The 14942-nt window shown below is 41.1% G+C and overlaps 1 long non-coding RNA gene across 1 annotated transcript in view; it reads right to left on the bottom strand.

Annotated features, from left to right (window-relative positions):
- LOC136387017 (uncharacterized) overlaps nucleotides 1–8822 on the bottom strand; it is a 43615-nt gene extending 34793 nt beyond the window's left edge. The window contains exon 1 of the long non-coding RNA XR_010748063.1: nucleotides 8298–8822. This is a non-coding gene — a long non-coding RNA (uncharacterized lncRNA). The remainder of the gene's footprint in view (nucleotides 1–8297) is intronic.
- Nucleotides 8823–14942: the final 6120 nt, after the last annotated feature.

Below are 14942 nucleotides of genomic sequence, written 5' to 3'. Positions count from 1 at the left end.
TCCCTGGCCAGCCCCAAAATTGAAAAGAGCCTCTTAGTTTCTCCCCAAAATCCAGTCCCACAAGTATATTCATAAAAACTTTAGAAGTTTTTCTTTACATAAAAGACAGGGGTTCTTATGCATCAATGTCACTTCATTAAATTTAATTCCTAAAAAAAAAGGAGGAGATACTTGAGGGTGCGGGGAGGTCAACGAACGAGTCGTTAATGATTTTAAATAGTGGGTGGGACTTGCGGATGTTGGTCATTATTCTTATAGTTGAAGTACAACGGTGATTTTTCATGTCATAGGTCATGGATAGAGACCATGTAGGAATTATGATGACATATATTGCGTTTATTTTAAGCATTATTTTTGTGGTTGGGTTTGTAGGGTTTTCTTCTAAACCTTCACCAATTTACGGAGAATTGGGCTGATTGTGATTGGAGGGGTGGGTTGTGGTATTGTGATTAGTTTTGATGGGCCATTTTTAGGTCTCATGGTGTTTTTGATTTATTTAGGGGGAATGTTGGTGGGTTTTGGTTATACTATGGCTATAGCAACTGAGCAGTATCCGGAGGTATTGGTATCTTATAAAACGGTCTTAGGTTTTCTTATTGTAGGTTTACTTATAGAGGCGGGGTTAGTTGTTAGTGTAACTGAGAATGAAGGTGTTGAGTTGGAGGTAATTTTAAAGTTTAATGACATAGGGGATTGGGTGATTTATGATACAGGCGATGCTGGGTTTTTTAGTAGAGAGATTATAGGCGTTGCGGGGTTGTATAGCTATGGGACTTGGTTAGTAGTAGTTACAGGATGATCCTCGCATATTGGGGTTGTAGTAATTATGGAGATTACTCGTGGAAATTAAATATGAGTATAGTAAGGGCTAGGGTGATGAGGAAAGAGAGGAAATATAGTTTGACTAGGCCTTTTTGGTTAGATACCGTAGTAGAAGATTTTTTTTTTTTCCATTTTTCTGAAGCTGGATACGGGGAGAGACAGTCAGACAGACTCCCGCATGCGCCGACCGGGATCCACCCGGCACGCCCACCAGGGGGCGATGCTCTGCCCATCCTGGGCGTCGCCATGTTGCGACCAGAGCCACTCTAGCGCCTGAGGCAGAGGCCACAGAGCCATCCCCAGCGCCCGGGCCATCTTTGCTCCAATAGAGCCTTGGCTGCGGGAGGGGAAGAGAGAGACAGAGAGGAAAGCGCAGCGGAGGGGTGGAGAAGCAAATGGGCACTTCTCCTGTGTGCCCTGGCCGGGAATCGAACCCGGGTCTATAAGGGGTAAAATAGTTTGTAGGCCGCGTGCTAGGATTAAAGTTCGACTATGGATTCTCTCGTAATTGGAATTGGCCAGGCAGAATAGTATAAAGGAGGTTAGTCTGTGGGCAATTATTAAAGCAGTAGCTCCTATATAGCTTCATGGGGACTGGATGAGAATGACTACAATCACCAGGGCCATATGACTTACCGATGAGTAGGCAGTTAGTGATTTTAGGTCTGTTTGACGTAAGCAGATTGAGCTTGTTATGATTATGCCCCATAGTGAAAGCATTATAAATGGGTATGCCATATTGCTTGTGAGTGGGTTGAGAAGGGTTGTAATTCGTAGCATTCCGTAGCCCCCTAGTTTTAGTAGTACTGCGGCAAGAACTATAGATCCTGCAATAGGGGCTTCTATGTGTGCTTTGGGGAGTCAGAGGTGGAGTCCGTAGAGGGGTATTTTTACTATAAATGCCAGCATGCAGGCCAGTCATAAAAGGGAGTTGCCTTAGGAGTTTTGTAGGGAGTTGGCCCAATATTATAGTAATAAGAAATTTAATGACCCTGTGGTGTTTTGGATGTATATGAGTGCTACTAACAGGGGGAGGGAGCCTACTAGAGTATAAAACAAAAAATAGAGTCCAGCATTGAGACACTCTGCCTGTCCGCCTCAGCGGGTGATAATGTTTGCGATTGCCATCCATTAAGCTATGAAGGGCTCAGGTGATTGACACACCAGAGGCTAGTAGGACAGATGTATTTAGTAGGGGACATCTAAGGGGTTTAGGGGGGTGATGCCTTCAGGAGGCCAGTACCTGCCTAGCTCTAGGGTAGGGGCTAGGCTTGAGTGGTAGAAGGCTCAAAAGAAACCCGCGAAAAAAATACTTCTGAGATGATGAAGAGGATTATTCCATAGCGAAGTCCTTTTTGAATGACAGGTGTATGGTGACCTTGAAAAGTAGCCTCTCGGACAACGTCACACCATCATTGGTATATTGTTAGGAGATCAGTCGTAAGGCCCAATAGTAGAAGGGACATTGAGTTAAAATGGAATCATATAATTAGTCCTGAGGTTAGTAGTAATGCAGACAGGGCTCCTGTAAGAGGTCAGGGGCTGGGGTTTACTATGTGATATGCATGGGTTTGGTGGGTCATTAGGCATTATCGTGTAAGTACAGGCTAACTAGGAATGTGAAGACGTAGGCCTGGATAAGGACTACAGCAAACTCCAGGATAGTTATTAAAATAAGAATGATGAATGTGATTAATGCAGTTGCAATGCTAATGCTTATGAGTGCTAGAGTTGCACCTCCAATGAGGTGAATTAAAAGGTGTAATGCAGTAATATTTGCTGTTAGCTGAACGTCTAAGGCTATGGGTTGAATAAATAGGCTGATTGTTTTGATAATAACTAGTATGGGGATAAGGGGGATGGGGATACCTTGTGGGAGGAAATGCGCAAGGGAGGCTTTAGTTTTGTGCCAGAAACCAAGAATTACTGTACCTGCTCATAATGGGATAGCCATTCCGAGGTTTATTGATAATTGGGTAGTGGGTGTGAAAGAATGGGTAGAAGGCTGAGGAGGTTTGTAGACCCGATGAATATAATTAGTGATATTAGCATAAGGGTTCAGGTTTGTCCTTTTTGACTGTGGATTATTATCATTTGTTTTGATGTTAATTGAAGGAGTCATCGCTGTATTACAATTCATCGATTTGCAATTAGTCGACTAGAGGAAGGAAATAGGACAGTGGGGAATATAATGATTAAAACAACAACAGGCAGTCCTATTATTGTAGGGGTAATGAAAGAGGCGAATAGATTTTAGTTCATTTTGTTTCTCAGGGGGTTGTATGCTTTAGTGATTTGGCTAAGGAAGGCTCAGGGGCTGAATAGTATGAGTGTTTGGAGACCTTTAATTGTATAATAATAAACAGTGTGATAATTATTGATAAAGTTGTGATAAATCATGTGGAAGTGTCTAGCTGGGGCATGTCATCAAGGAGAGGGTGAGGCTCTCAATCTTCAACTTAAAAGGTTGATGCTGCAGTAGCTTCTTGATGATACTATAGTATGGATGATGATCATTTTTCAAAATGTTTTAGTGGGACTATTTCAAGTACAATGGGTATAAAACTGTGGTTAGATCCGCAGATTTCGGAACATTGTCCGTAATATAGGCCAGGTCGTGTAGATAGTAGGGTTGTTTGATTTAAGCGTCCTGGAATAGCGTCTGTTTTTAAGCCTAAGGAGGGGACGGCTCAAGAGTGTAATACATCTTCTGATGAAATTAACATACGGACGGTAAGTTCTATGGGTAGAACCACTCGGTTATCTACTTCTAGTAAACGGATTTGGCCTGGTGCGAGGTCGGATGTGGGGATTATATAGGAATCAAAGTTTAAATCTTCATAGTCTGTGTATTCATAGCTTCAATATCATTGATGGCCCATAGTTTTAACGGTAATGGAGGGGTTATTAATCTCATCTATTATATAAAGAATTCGGAGGGATGGGAGAGCAATTATAATAAGAATAATGGCTGGCAGGATTGTTCAGATAGTCTCTACCTCTTGGGCATTTATGGTGCTCGTGTGGGCTAATTTAGTGGTTAACATAATTGAGATAATATAGAGGACTAGGGAGCTGATAAGGAATACGATCATTAAAGTGTGGTTGTGAAAGTGTAGCAGTTCTTCTATAATAGGGGAAGTTGCGTCTTGGAAACTTGTTTGGAATAGGTATGCCATAGAGGTATATAGGGGTTTCACCTATAATTTAACCCTGACAAAGTTATATAAATTTTACTAATACCTCTACCATGGAGAAAGACATAGTGGTTATGGTGTTGGCTTGAAACCAATTTAAGGGGGTTCGAATCCTTCCTTTCTTATTTATTTAATATTAATATAAGTAGGCTCTTCGAATGTATGATAAGGGGGAGGGCAGCCGTGAAGTCACTCAAGGTTTGTGGTTGTTAGTTTCACTTCTCATTTGGAGGCGAATGCTTCCCATACGATGAAAACCATTAGCATTACAGCTGTTAATGAGATGAAGGAGCCTATAGATGATACGGTGTTTCATGTAGTGTACGCATCAGGGTAGTCGGAATATCGTCGTGGTATTCCGGATAGACCTAAGAAGTGCTGAGGGAAGAAGGTTATATTAACGCCTACAAATATTACTAAGAAATGGGCTTTAGTTCAGGCGGGGTGCAAGGTGTAACCAGAGAAGAGGGGGAATCAGTGGACAAATCCACCTATGATGGCAAACACCGCTCCTATGGATAGGACGTAGTGAAAATGGGCTACTACATAATAAGTATCATGAAGCACAATGTCTAGGGACGAGTTGGCTAATACAATGCCAGTTAGACCGCCTACGGTGAAAAGGAAAATAAAACCAAGGGCTCATAATATGGCTGGAGATCATTTAATGTTACCTCCATGGAGAGTTGCTAGTCAGCTAAAGACTTTTACACCAGTGGGAATAGCAATAATTATAGTAGCGGATGTAAAGTAGGCGCGTGTGTCAACATCCATTCCTACAGTAAACATGTGGTGGGCTCATACAATGAAACCTAGGAATCCAATAGATATTATGGCTCAAACTATACCTATATAACCAAAAGGTTCTTTTTTTCCTGAGTAGTATGTGACAATATGGGAGATAATTCCAAACCCTGGCAAGATAAGAATATATACTTCGGGGTGGCCAAAAAATCAGAATAGGTGTTGATATAAGATAGGATCTCCTCCCCCGGCAGGGTCGAAAAAGGTTGTGTTTAGGTTTCGGTCTGTTAAAAGTATAGTAATTCCGGCTGCTAGTACAGGGAGTGATAAAAGGAGTAGGACTGCAGTGATTAGGACGGATCAGACGAAAAGGGGTGTTTGATATTGAGATAGGGCGGGAGGTTTCATATTAATAATAGTGGTAATAAAGTTAATTGCCCCTAGAATAGAAGAGACCCCGGCCAAGTGTAATGAGAAAATTGCAAGATCAACCGAAGCACCGGCGTGGGCTAAGTTTCCTGCTAGTGGTGGGTAGACGGTTCATCCAGTGCCAGCACCAGCTTCAACTATAGAAGATGCTAATAGGAGTAGGAAGGAGGGGGGTAGTAGTCAGAAGCTTATATTATTTATACGAGGAAAGGCCATGTCTGGGGCGCCAATTATTAATGGCACTAGTCAGTTTCCGAAGCCGCCAATTATAATGGGTATAACTATAAAGAAAATTATTACGAATGCATGAGCGGTGACTACCACATTATAGATCTGGTCATCACCTAATAAGGCTCCTGGTTGGCCAAGTTCTGCACGAATTAATAGGCTTAGGGCTGTGCCTACTATTCCGGCTCAGGCACCAAATAGAAGATAAAGAGTACCAATATCTTTATGGTTTGTTGAATAAAGTCAACGGGTTACGAACATAGGTAAGATGGCTGAGTAAGCATTAGACTGTAAATCTAAAGACAGAGGTGTGAGTCCTCTTTTTACCAAGCCCTGTGGTGTAATACATATTGAATTGCAAATTCAAAGACGCAGCTTCAATCCTGCCGGGGCTTCTCCCGCCTTTTTTCCCCTACGCGGCGGGAGAAGTAGATTGAAGCCAGTTGTTTAGGGTTTTTAGCTGTTAACTAAAGTTTCGTGGGTTAGAAGCCCATCAATCTAGTAAGGGCTTAGCTTAATTAAAGTAGTTGATTTGCATTCAGCTGATGTAAGGTAGAGTCTTGCAGTCCTTATAAGGGTACAGAAGTTAAATACGTGTTTATTTACTTAGAGCTTTGAAGGCTCTTGGTCTAGTTAACCTAAACTTCTAGTTAAGCAAAGTAATTGCCGGGGCAAGTGGGAGGGTAATCGTTGATAAAATAATAAGTATTGGGAGATATTTTATTTGTTTTTTATTGTTAAATTGCCATTTGATTTTCATGTTATTTATGGTTGGGAATATGGTTAGGGAGGTGGCATATGTTAAGCGTATATAAAAGAAAAGATTAAGTAGTGCGGTAATGGCTATTAATGTGGCTAGGGTAATATTGTTGTTTTTGGTTAATTCTTGGATAATTATTCATTTGGGTAGGAAACCAACTAGAGGGGGGAGGCCTCCTAGTGAGAGTATAATAGTTAAGGTGCTGGAGGTGATTAGGGGTATTTTATTTCATATGTGGGAGAGGGATAAGGTCGTTGTTGCTGAGGTTGCTATAAAGAGTATAAATGTTGTGGTTGTTATTAGAATATATAGGAGGAGGTTGAGTAGTGTTATAGTTGGATTAAATGCTAGGATCGAGGCTATTCATCCTATATGGGCAATTGAGGAGTATGCTAGGATTTTACGGAGTTGAGTTTGGTTTAATCCCCCTCATCCTCCGATTGCAATTGATATTATGGATATAAGTAGAATTAGGTCTAAGTTGATAACGGGGCTGATTACGTAGAGGACTGATAGTGGGGCTAGTTTTTGTCATGTTAACAAGATTAGGCCGGATGAGAGTGAGATGCCTTGTGTAACCTCTGGAACTCAGAAGTGGAGAGGGGCGAGGCCTATTTTTATGGCCATGGCCAGGGTTATGATAATTGATGCTGTTGGGTTTATAAGTTTTGTGAATGTTCATTGGCCTGAATATAATAAATTGATGATAATGGCTAGCATGAGGAGTATAGAGGCGGTGGCTTGTGTTAGAAAATATTTAGTCGCCGCTTCTATTGACCGGGGATTGTACTGTTTTATTAACAGGGGGATAACCGCTAGTATGTTTATTTCGAATCCTATTCAGATTATTAGTCAGTGGGAGCTCATTATTACGATTGTTGTGCCTAAGATAACTGTTAATATAATTATAGTTAGGATAAGGGGATTTATTAGTACGGGAAGGGTATAAACCAACATTTTCGGGGTATGGGCCCGATAGCTTATTTAGCTGACCTTACTTAGAATTTGGTGTAGTGTGGTAGCACGAAGATTTTTGAAGTCTTAGGGGTAGGTTCAAGTCCTATAGTTCTAGAAATAAGGGGGCTTGCACCCCTATTATTTACTCTATCAAAGTAACTCTTTTATCAGACATATTTCTTATGTTTGGGGTGGAATGCCCGCTGTGAGGATTGGCATGGCAACATGTCACATACATAGGGCTAATGTAAGAGGTAGAAAATTTTTTCATAGTAGGTGTATTAGTTGGTCATATCGGAATCGAGGGTATGATGCGCGTACCCATAGGAATGTAATGGTGAGGAGTAATGTTTTGAGGGCGAAGTTGATTGTGTATAATTCTGGTATTAGGGGGCTATGGTAGGCTCCTAGGAAAAGAGTAGTTGTGAGGGTATTTATTATAATAATATTGGCGTATTCAGCTAGGAAAAATAGTGCAAAGGGGCCTGCTGCGTATTCAACGTTGAAGCCGGATACAAGCTCTGACTCTCCTTCAGTTAGATCAAAGGGTGCTCGGTTTGTTTCGGCTAGGGTTGAGATAAATCATATTATGGCTAGAGGTCATGCGGGGATAATTAATCATAGGTGTTCTTGAGTTGTAATTAGGGTAGACAGCGTGAAGGAACCACTTATTAATAATACGGATAAGAGAATGATGGCTAGGGTTACTTCGTAGGAAATGGTTTGTGCTACGGCTCGTAGGGCTCCAATTAGGGCATATTTTGAGTTTGAGGCTCAGCCTGACCATAGGATGGCATATACAGCTAGACTAGATATAGCCAGTATAAATAGGATACCTAAATTTATATTAATAAGGGGATATGGTATGGGAAGAGGGATTCATATGGTTAAAGCTAATGTTAGAGCTAAGATGGGGGCGATGATAAATATTGAGATTGATGATGTTAGGGGTCGGAGGGGTTCCTTGGTGAATAGTTTTACTGCATCTGCGATTGGTTGGAGCAGACCATAGGGTCCAACAACGTTTGGGCCTTTTCGTAGTTGTATATATCCTAATACTTTACGCTCTAGTAAAGTTAAAAATGCTACAGCTAATAGAATGGGTACAATTATTGATAGTAGATTAATTAAGAACATTATATTAGGGAGAGGAGTTGAACCTCTGATTATAAAGGTTTAAGTTTTATGCATTTACCGGACTCTGCCACCCTAATGAACCCTGGTCTTGGGTGATTAGTTATATGCGTTATCAGATTAATATTGTAGTATCTGTTGGCTTGAGGGCGCGTGAATGAAGTGGGCCCTGCCTCTCTTGTCCTTTCGTACTGGGGGAGGCCTAGAATAGATAGAAACCGACCTGGATTACTCCGGTCTGAACTCAGATCACGTAGGACTATTAATCGTTGAACAAACGAACCCTTAGTAGTGGCTGCACCACTAGGATGTTCTGATCCAACATCGAGGTCGTAACCCCTATTGTCAATATGGACTCTTGAATAGGATTGCACTGTTATCCCTAGGGTAACTTGGTCCGTTGATCAATTTTTTGGATCAATAAATGATGATATTATTTTGACTTGTAGGTCTAAATATTAATCACTCGGAAGTTGTGTTTTATTCCGAGGTCACCCCAACCCAAATTGCTAATCTAAGTAGAGTTACGTTAGATCATGTTGATTAGTGTTAATTCTTTAATTGATTAGTCTCTTTAGACTATTTAATTAAAGCTCCATAGGGTCTTCTCGTCTTATTATATTATCCCTGCCTCTTCACGGGGAGGTCAATTTCACTGATTAGAAGTAAGAGACAGTTGAACCCTCGTGTGGCCATTCATACGAGTCCCTATTTAGGGAACAAGTGATTATGCTACCTTTGCACGGTCAGGATACCGCGGCCGTTAAACTTATGTCACTGGGCAGGCAGTGCCTCTAATACTGGTAAGGCTAGAGGTGATGTTTTTGGTAAACAGGCGGGGTTCATGTTTGCCGAGTTCCTTTTACTTCTTTTAATCTTTCCCTTGGGTGCACGCCTGTGTTGGGTTAACAGATTTTTATATAAGGGTTTTATTTTTAGCATGAGCTTAATGGTTTGTTAACTATCAGTGAAGCATTCGTTCTGATATACACTTGTGCTGGGAGAAAATATTCTTGTTACTCATATTAACAGTATTGCTTCTATTTAATAATAGAATAGTCCAGTTTCGTATTAGGAGTTGTTAGATATGTTTGTTATTAAGATGAGGGAGTTGTTGAGCTTGAACGCTTTCTTAATGGATGGCTGCTTTTAGGCCAACTATGGTACACTAAATAATTACTCTCTAATAAAGGTTGTATCCTAGGCCCAATGGGCTGTACCCCCTTGGGCTATAATATAAATCTACATTAAATTTATTGGATATTTTTAGTAGATTTATACTTGAACTAAAATTCGTTAACTGGACAACCAGCTATCACCAGGCTCGGTTGGTTTGTCGCCTCTATCTAAAGATCTTCTCACTATTTTGCCACATAGATGAGTTTGCCCCATTGGGCTGTCTTTAGATAGCTCGTCTGGTTTCGGGGTATTTAACTTCAGTTCTCTTTGCTAAATTTTTTCTAGTTAAATCATTATGCAAAAGGTAAAAGGGGTAAGCTTTGCTTCTTTCTACTTTTGAGTTGTGGTTCCCTTGCGGTACTTTTTCTATAGCGTCGAATATAATTTCTATCTCCTATACTTTTATTTGTGTAAATGTTTTGTTTTAACTGTGGGTGTTAGTTGAATTTTGCGGGTTCGAGCTAGAACTAGTTCAAAGCAACTCAGTGGTTGTAGTATCTCCCGGGTGTAGGCCGGGTGCTTTATGATTAAGCTATGCTTTGAATTATCCAAGTGCACTTTCCAGTACACTTACCTTGTTACGACTTATCTCCTCTTGCAAATGGAATCTTTCAAATAGGGTTGTTTTAGATTGGAGTTGCTTGAGGAGGGTGACGGGCGGTGTGTGCGTGCTTCATGGCCTATATTCAATTAAGCTCTATTCTTAATTTACTGCTAAATCCACCTTCAGCTATATATTTCATTATAGCATCCGTTTATGTTTATTGTGACCTTTTATAGGGAATGTAGCCCATTTCTTCCCAACCCATAGGTTACACCTTGACCTAACGTTTTTATGTGTAATATTTGTGCTTACTTAGAATCCTTTTTAGGGTTTGCTGAAGATGGCGGTATATAGACTGATTTGGCAAGGGTTGGTGAGGTTTATCGGGGTGTATCGATTACAGAACAGGCTCCTCTAGATGGATATAAAGCACCGCCAAGTCCTTTGAGTTTTAAGCTGTGGCTAGTAGTACTCTGGCGAGCAGTTTTGTTAGTTTAACTTCTTAGGTTTGGGGCCAAGCATAGTGGGGTATCTAATCCCAGTTTGGATCTTAGCTGCCGTGTGGTCAGGCTATTAAAGTCACTTTCGTAGTTTATTTTACAGGGACTAGGGCTTTTTACGGCTTAGTCAGAGTTTAACTTTATTTTGAGTTGTTGCCTTAAACACGCCTTACGCCGGTAGCTATTAATTTGGGTTAATCGTATGACCGCGGTGGCTGGCACGAAATTTACCAACCCTATATTAGTATGGCTTAGTCGAACTTTCGTTCATAGCTTAATTTTTATCACTGCTGTATCCCGTGGGGGTGTGGCTGAGCAAAGTGTTATGGGCTGCATTGGGCGTGCCTGATACCTGCTCCTTTATTTCATAGTGTTGACTTAGAGGGCATCCTCACTGGAGAGCTGATACTTGCATGTGTAAGTCTACTAATAATTAATAGGAAGGCCAGGACCAAACCTGTGTGTTTATGGGGCTATAGAGCCCATCTAGGCATTTTCAGTGCCTTGCTTTTTTTTCTAAGCTACATTAACTGAGTGGGTGAAAAAAAAAAAATAAAAAGGCGGAGCTAGGGAGATGGCTGTTTAAGGAAAATAAATTCCTTAAAGTACCGCGATGCTATCAAGGTGATGGGTGGATTGATATAGTGAACCGGTTAAGTCCACAATAAACCGGTATAGCTTGATCTTGTTTTTGGTAAGAAAACAATGCACAAAATTTAAATAAACAAAACTTAGTGATATACCGCCATTCAGAGATAATTTTCAAAACATCTCTCCATGCATAGATGACGTTACATAAATAATTTTGTTTAATAAGATGTTGAAATCGACTTATTTATATAGAAAAAAATACCCTCAGTTTACTCTATATATTAAGAAATACGTCACCTGGTGTGAAAGAAGAAATGGTCTCCTACTCTCTTCTTCCCTTAAAGTCCTTACCATCAGGACCAGCTATTACAAGTAAATTGAAATTGTCCAATCAAAAGATACCTCATGAGCATTTAGTGGGGATAGAAAGAGGGAAGTAAAGCATGCCCTCCACGCAGTACGAGGATTTGCTGTGACCTTTGGAAAGACAGGTACCCACAGAAAATTGGTGAACACGTGTATGTATCAGACTGTGTTCGTCCTGTGCCAGTGGGTCAGGAGGCTCCCCTCGGAGAAGGAGAACTGGAACCACGGCCAGGTTCAGGCAGCTTTGTCCTGTCTGCCCCGTAGGGTTGCATGTGGCTTTGACCATCTCTCCCTTTATTCGAATCCCTACAATATCTTCTCTTTGGATATGACCTGGTCAAAGTGCACCAAAATGCAAGACAACTAGCAGGACCAGTATTATTTAAACTGAAATAATAAATTATGTTAATACTTACAAGGAATTTCTTAATAGCCATTTTCTAATGCACAAAAATAGTTCATGAATTGTAGAGTGGGTATTTTACATTTTTCCGATACACCAGTGTTTCAAAATAAGGTATACATAATCTAACAAAAGAAAAATTTCTATCTCAAGCATTTTCTGTGTTTCTCTGTGTTACATTTCTTCTACTTTGCATTCAGAAACAAGAACACACCATGACTTCACATGAATTGAAGTGTGCACACTGTGCACAGGGCTTTCCACGTTAGTGCCATTTTGTTTGGAGGACCTGGTCAGATGGTAGCACATTCAACCTCACATTCCCACATCTCTTTGTTTCCTAAGCAGTGGTCCACAGCCACCGGGCCAAGGACCGATACAGGTCTTTGGGCCATTTGGTACGGGTCTGCAGAGAAAGAATAAATAACTTAAATTATTTCCGTTTTATTTCTATTTAAGTCTGAACGATGTTTTATTTTTTAAAATGACCAGATTCCCTCTGTTACATCCATCTAAGATTCATTCTTGATGCTTGTGTTCGACACGTGATGCATTTATCTGTCCCACCCTAAAGGCCAGTCCATGAAAATATTTTCTGACATTAAACTGGTCCGTGGGGACCACTGCCCTAGGGGACAGAGCAACACCACCACAGAGTTATGTTGTTTTGTCATTAGTATTCTGTTTCATTTTATCCTCCCCAGATCATAGCAACTTTGTACAAGCAGGTATCTGACTTTGTAAGCCGGGAGGTCGCTTAAAGGTTGCGAGGTGAGCATAATTCCTGCCTGATCCCACCGTCCTTGGGTCAAGTGCATGTACTGAATCTAATTCAGTGGGTGCATTTATTATGAAGAAAATCCTAAAGCTTCAGTTGCAGGCGTTTGCAGTTTAAAAAGTTAAGCCAAACCTTGAGAGCCCTTAGTAAATTCTAGAGAGAGAACTCATGTGCAATGAGGCTCACCCTGCAGAGCTGTGCCCTGGTGTGAGCTCCAGTGCTGAGGCACTGTTACTTACTCTCTGTCTCAGCGGGTGGCACCTACCTTGCCCAGGGATCCTCTCTGATGTCAGCCTTGGTTCCCTCTCTCTCCCATTCAAATCCAATCACCTGTGACTGCGTCTCCTAAATTCTTTCTTCTCATTTTCCTTTTCCTTCTTCCTGCAACCACTGGCTCCGGTAAATTTTACTTACTGTGGTTGGTTTCCCGGTGACCCATGAGTCTCCCATGCTCAGTGTACCAAAGGCTTCTGTCCTATGGAACAATATACCTAGAGGTCACTGCATTCTGAGTTCTATGCAGCTAGGATACTAGGATGCAAACACTCATCTGAAACTGGCTTCTTCAGTGGATGGTGGAACTCTCTCTGGCTCGACCTAGTAACAGGGACTTCCTTAACTGGTATCAGGATCCCCGCTTCCTAAACTTGGGGGCATGCAGGTAAGTCTTTCTCTTGCTGGAGTGGATCCTATACCTCATTTTAAAATTTTTCTTCAATGTACTTCTATAGGAAGTGCCAAGAACTTACGCCGTTGTTTTCTCCTGTGTCTAATTTGAATATCTCAGTCCCAGGTGTCTGCTCATCCCTGGGCAGCCCCAAGATTGAAAAGAGCCTCTTAGTTCCTCTGCAAAATCCAGTCCCACAAGTATATTCATAAAAACTTTAGAAGTTTTTCTTTACATAAAAGACAGGGGTTCTTATGCATCAATGTCACTCCATTGAATTTAATTTCAAAAAAAAAAGAGCAGCAGCAGAAGAAGGACATGGGAGAAAGGGCTGAGGACTGCAGCTTATTTCCTGCAGGGCAAAGCTGACTCCTTACTGTCATCCCCCCATGTGCTTTGAGGGGGCCCAGAGTGCCACCGTGTCCATCCCTATGCGTCAGAGAGCCTGACGTCCATATCAGAATTTTTCCTATTATTTTATCTCTTGCTATGGATCTATTCAGATTTTCTATTCTTTCTTAAGTAAATTTCTTTAGATCATCTTTCTCTATGTAGAATTTGTCCATTTTATCTAGGTAATCTGTGTTGTTGAATAGCATGCAACTGTTCATGATATTCCCTTATATTCCTTTTTGTTTCTGTAAGGTCAATAATAATGTTCTCACTTTCATTTGTTTTCTGTTTGTTGTTTTGTTTTTTGAAGATTTTATGTAATTTTTTATATAGAGAGGAGGAAAGTGGAGCAAGAGGTATTAACTCACAGTTGCTTCACTCTAGTTGTTCACTGATTGCTTGTCTATTTGCATTTACTGGGCAAGCCCCGGGTTTCGAACCATCGAACTTAGTTTGCATTCCAAGTCAATGCGTGATCCACTGAACCACCACAGGCTAGGCCCCACTTTCATTTCTGATATTATTTGTATCTCTCCTTTTTTCTTAATCATGCTAAAGTGTTGTCAATGTTCATTTTTTCAAAGAACCAGCTTTCAGGTTCACCGATTCTTCCTACTGTTTTTATTTTTATTTATTTATTTTTGAGAGAGAGAGAGGCAAGGAGACAGAGACAGGAACATGGAGCTGCTCTTGTATGCGCCCTGACCAGGGAATTGACCAGGCATCTCCACGCTCCAGGACAGGGCTCCAACCAAGCTATCTGGCCAAGACTTCACTTCTTTTTATTTTCAGAGATACAGAGAGAGGTAGTGAAGAGAGAGGGGAGGGAGAAGGGAGGCATTCAGTTATTGTTCCACTCGGTCGTGTACTCATCGCCTGCTTCCCGTGTGTGCCCTGACCGTGTATCGAATCTGCAACCTTGTTGTTTTGGGGTGATGCTCTTTCTATTTTGTTCAACTTTATTGAAGAATAATTAATAAATACATAAAATTGTTTATATTTAAAGTGCACAATGTGATGTTGATATACATGGGATGATTTCCAAGAACAAGATAACTAAGTTACTGATTTAAAATGAGCCGCCTAATTACTGGAGAGGGAACTTGGAACTGAGATGCAAAGTTTGATTTCAGAATTCCAATTACAGGACCTGGCCGGTTGGCTCAGTGGTAGAGCATCGGCCTGGCGTGCAGGAGTCCCGGGTTGGATTCTCGGCTAGGACACACAGGAGAAGCGCCCATCTGCTTCTC

Source organism: Saccopteryx leptura, unplaced genomic scaffold (assembly GCF_036850995.1).
Source record: "Saccopteryx leptura isolate mSacLep1 unplaced genomic scaffold, mSacLep1_pri_phased_curated manual_scaffold_45, whole genome shotgun sequence".
Classification (NCBI taxonomy): Eukaryota; Metazoa; Chordata; class Mammalia; order Chiroptera; family Emballonuridae; genus Saccopteryx; species Saccopteryx leptura.
The sequence above is the reverse complement of the archived record's forward strand: the minus strand, read 5'-3'. Positions and strand labels throughout refer to the sequence as shown.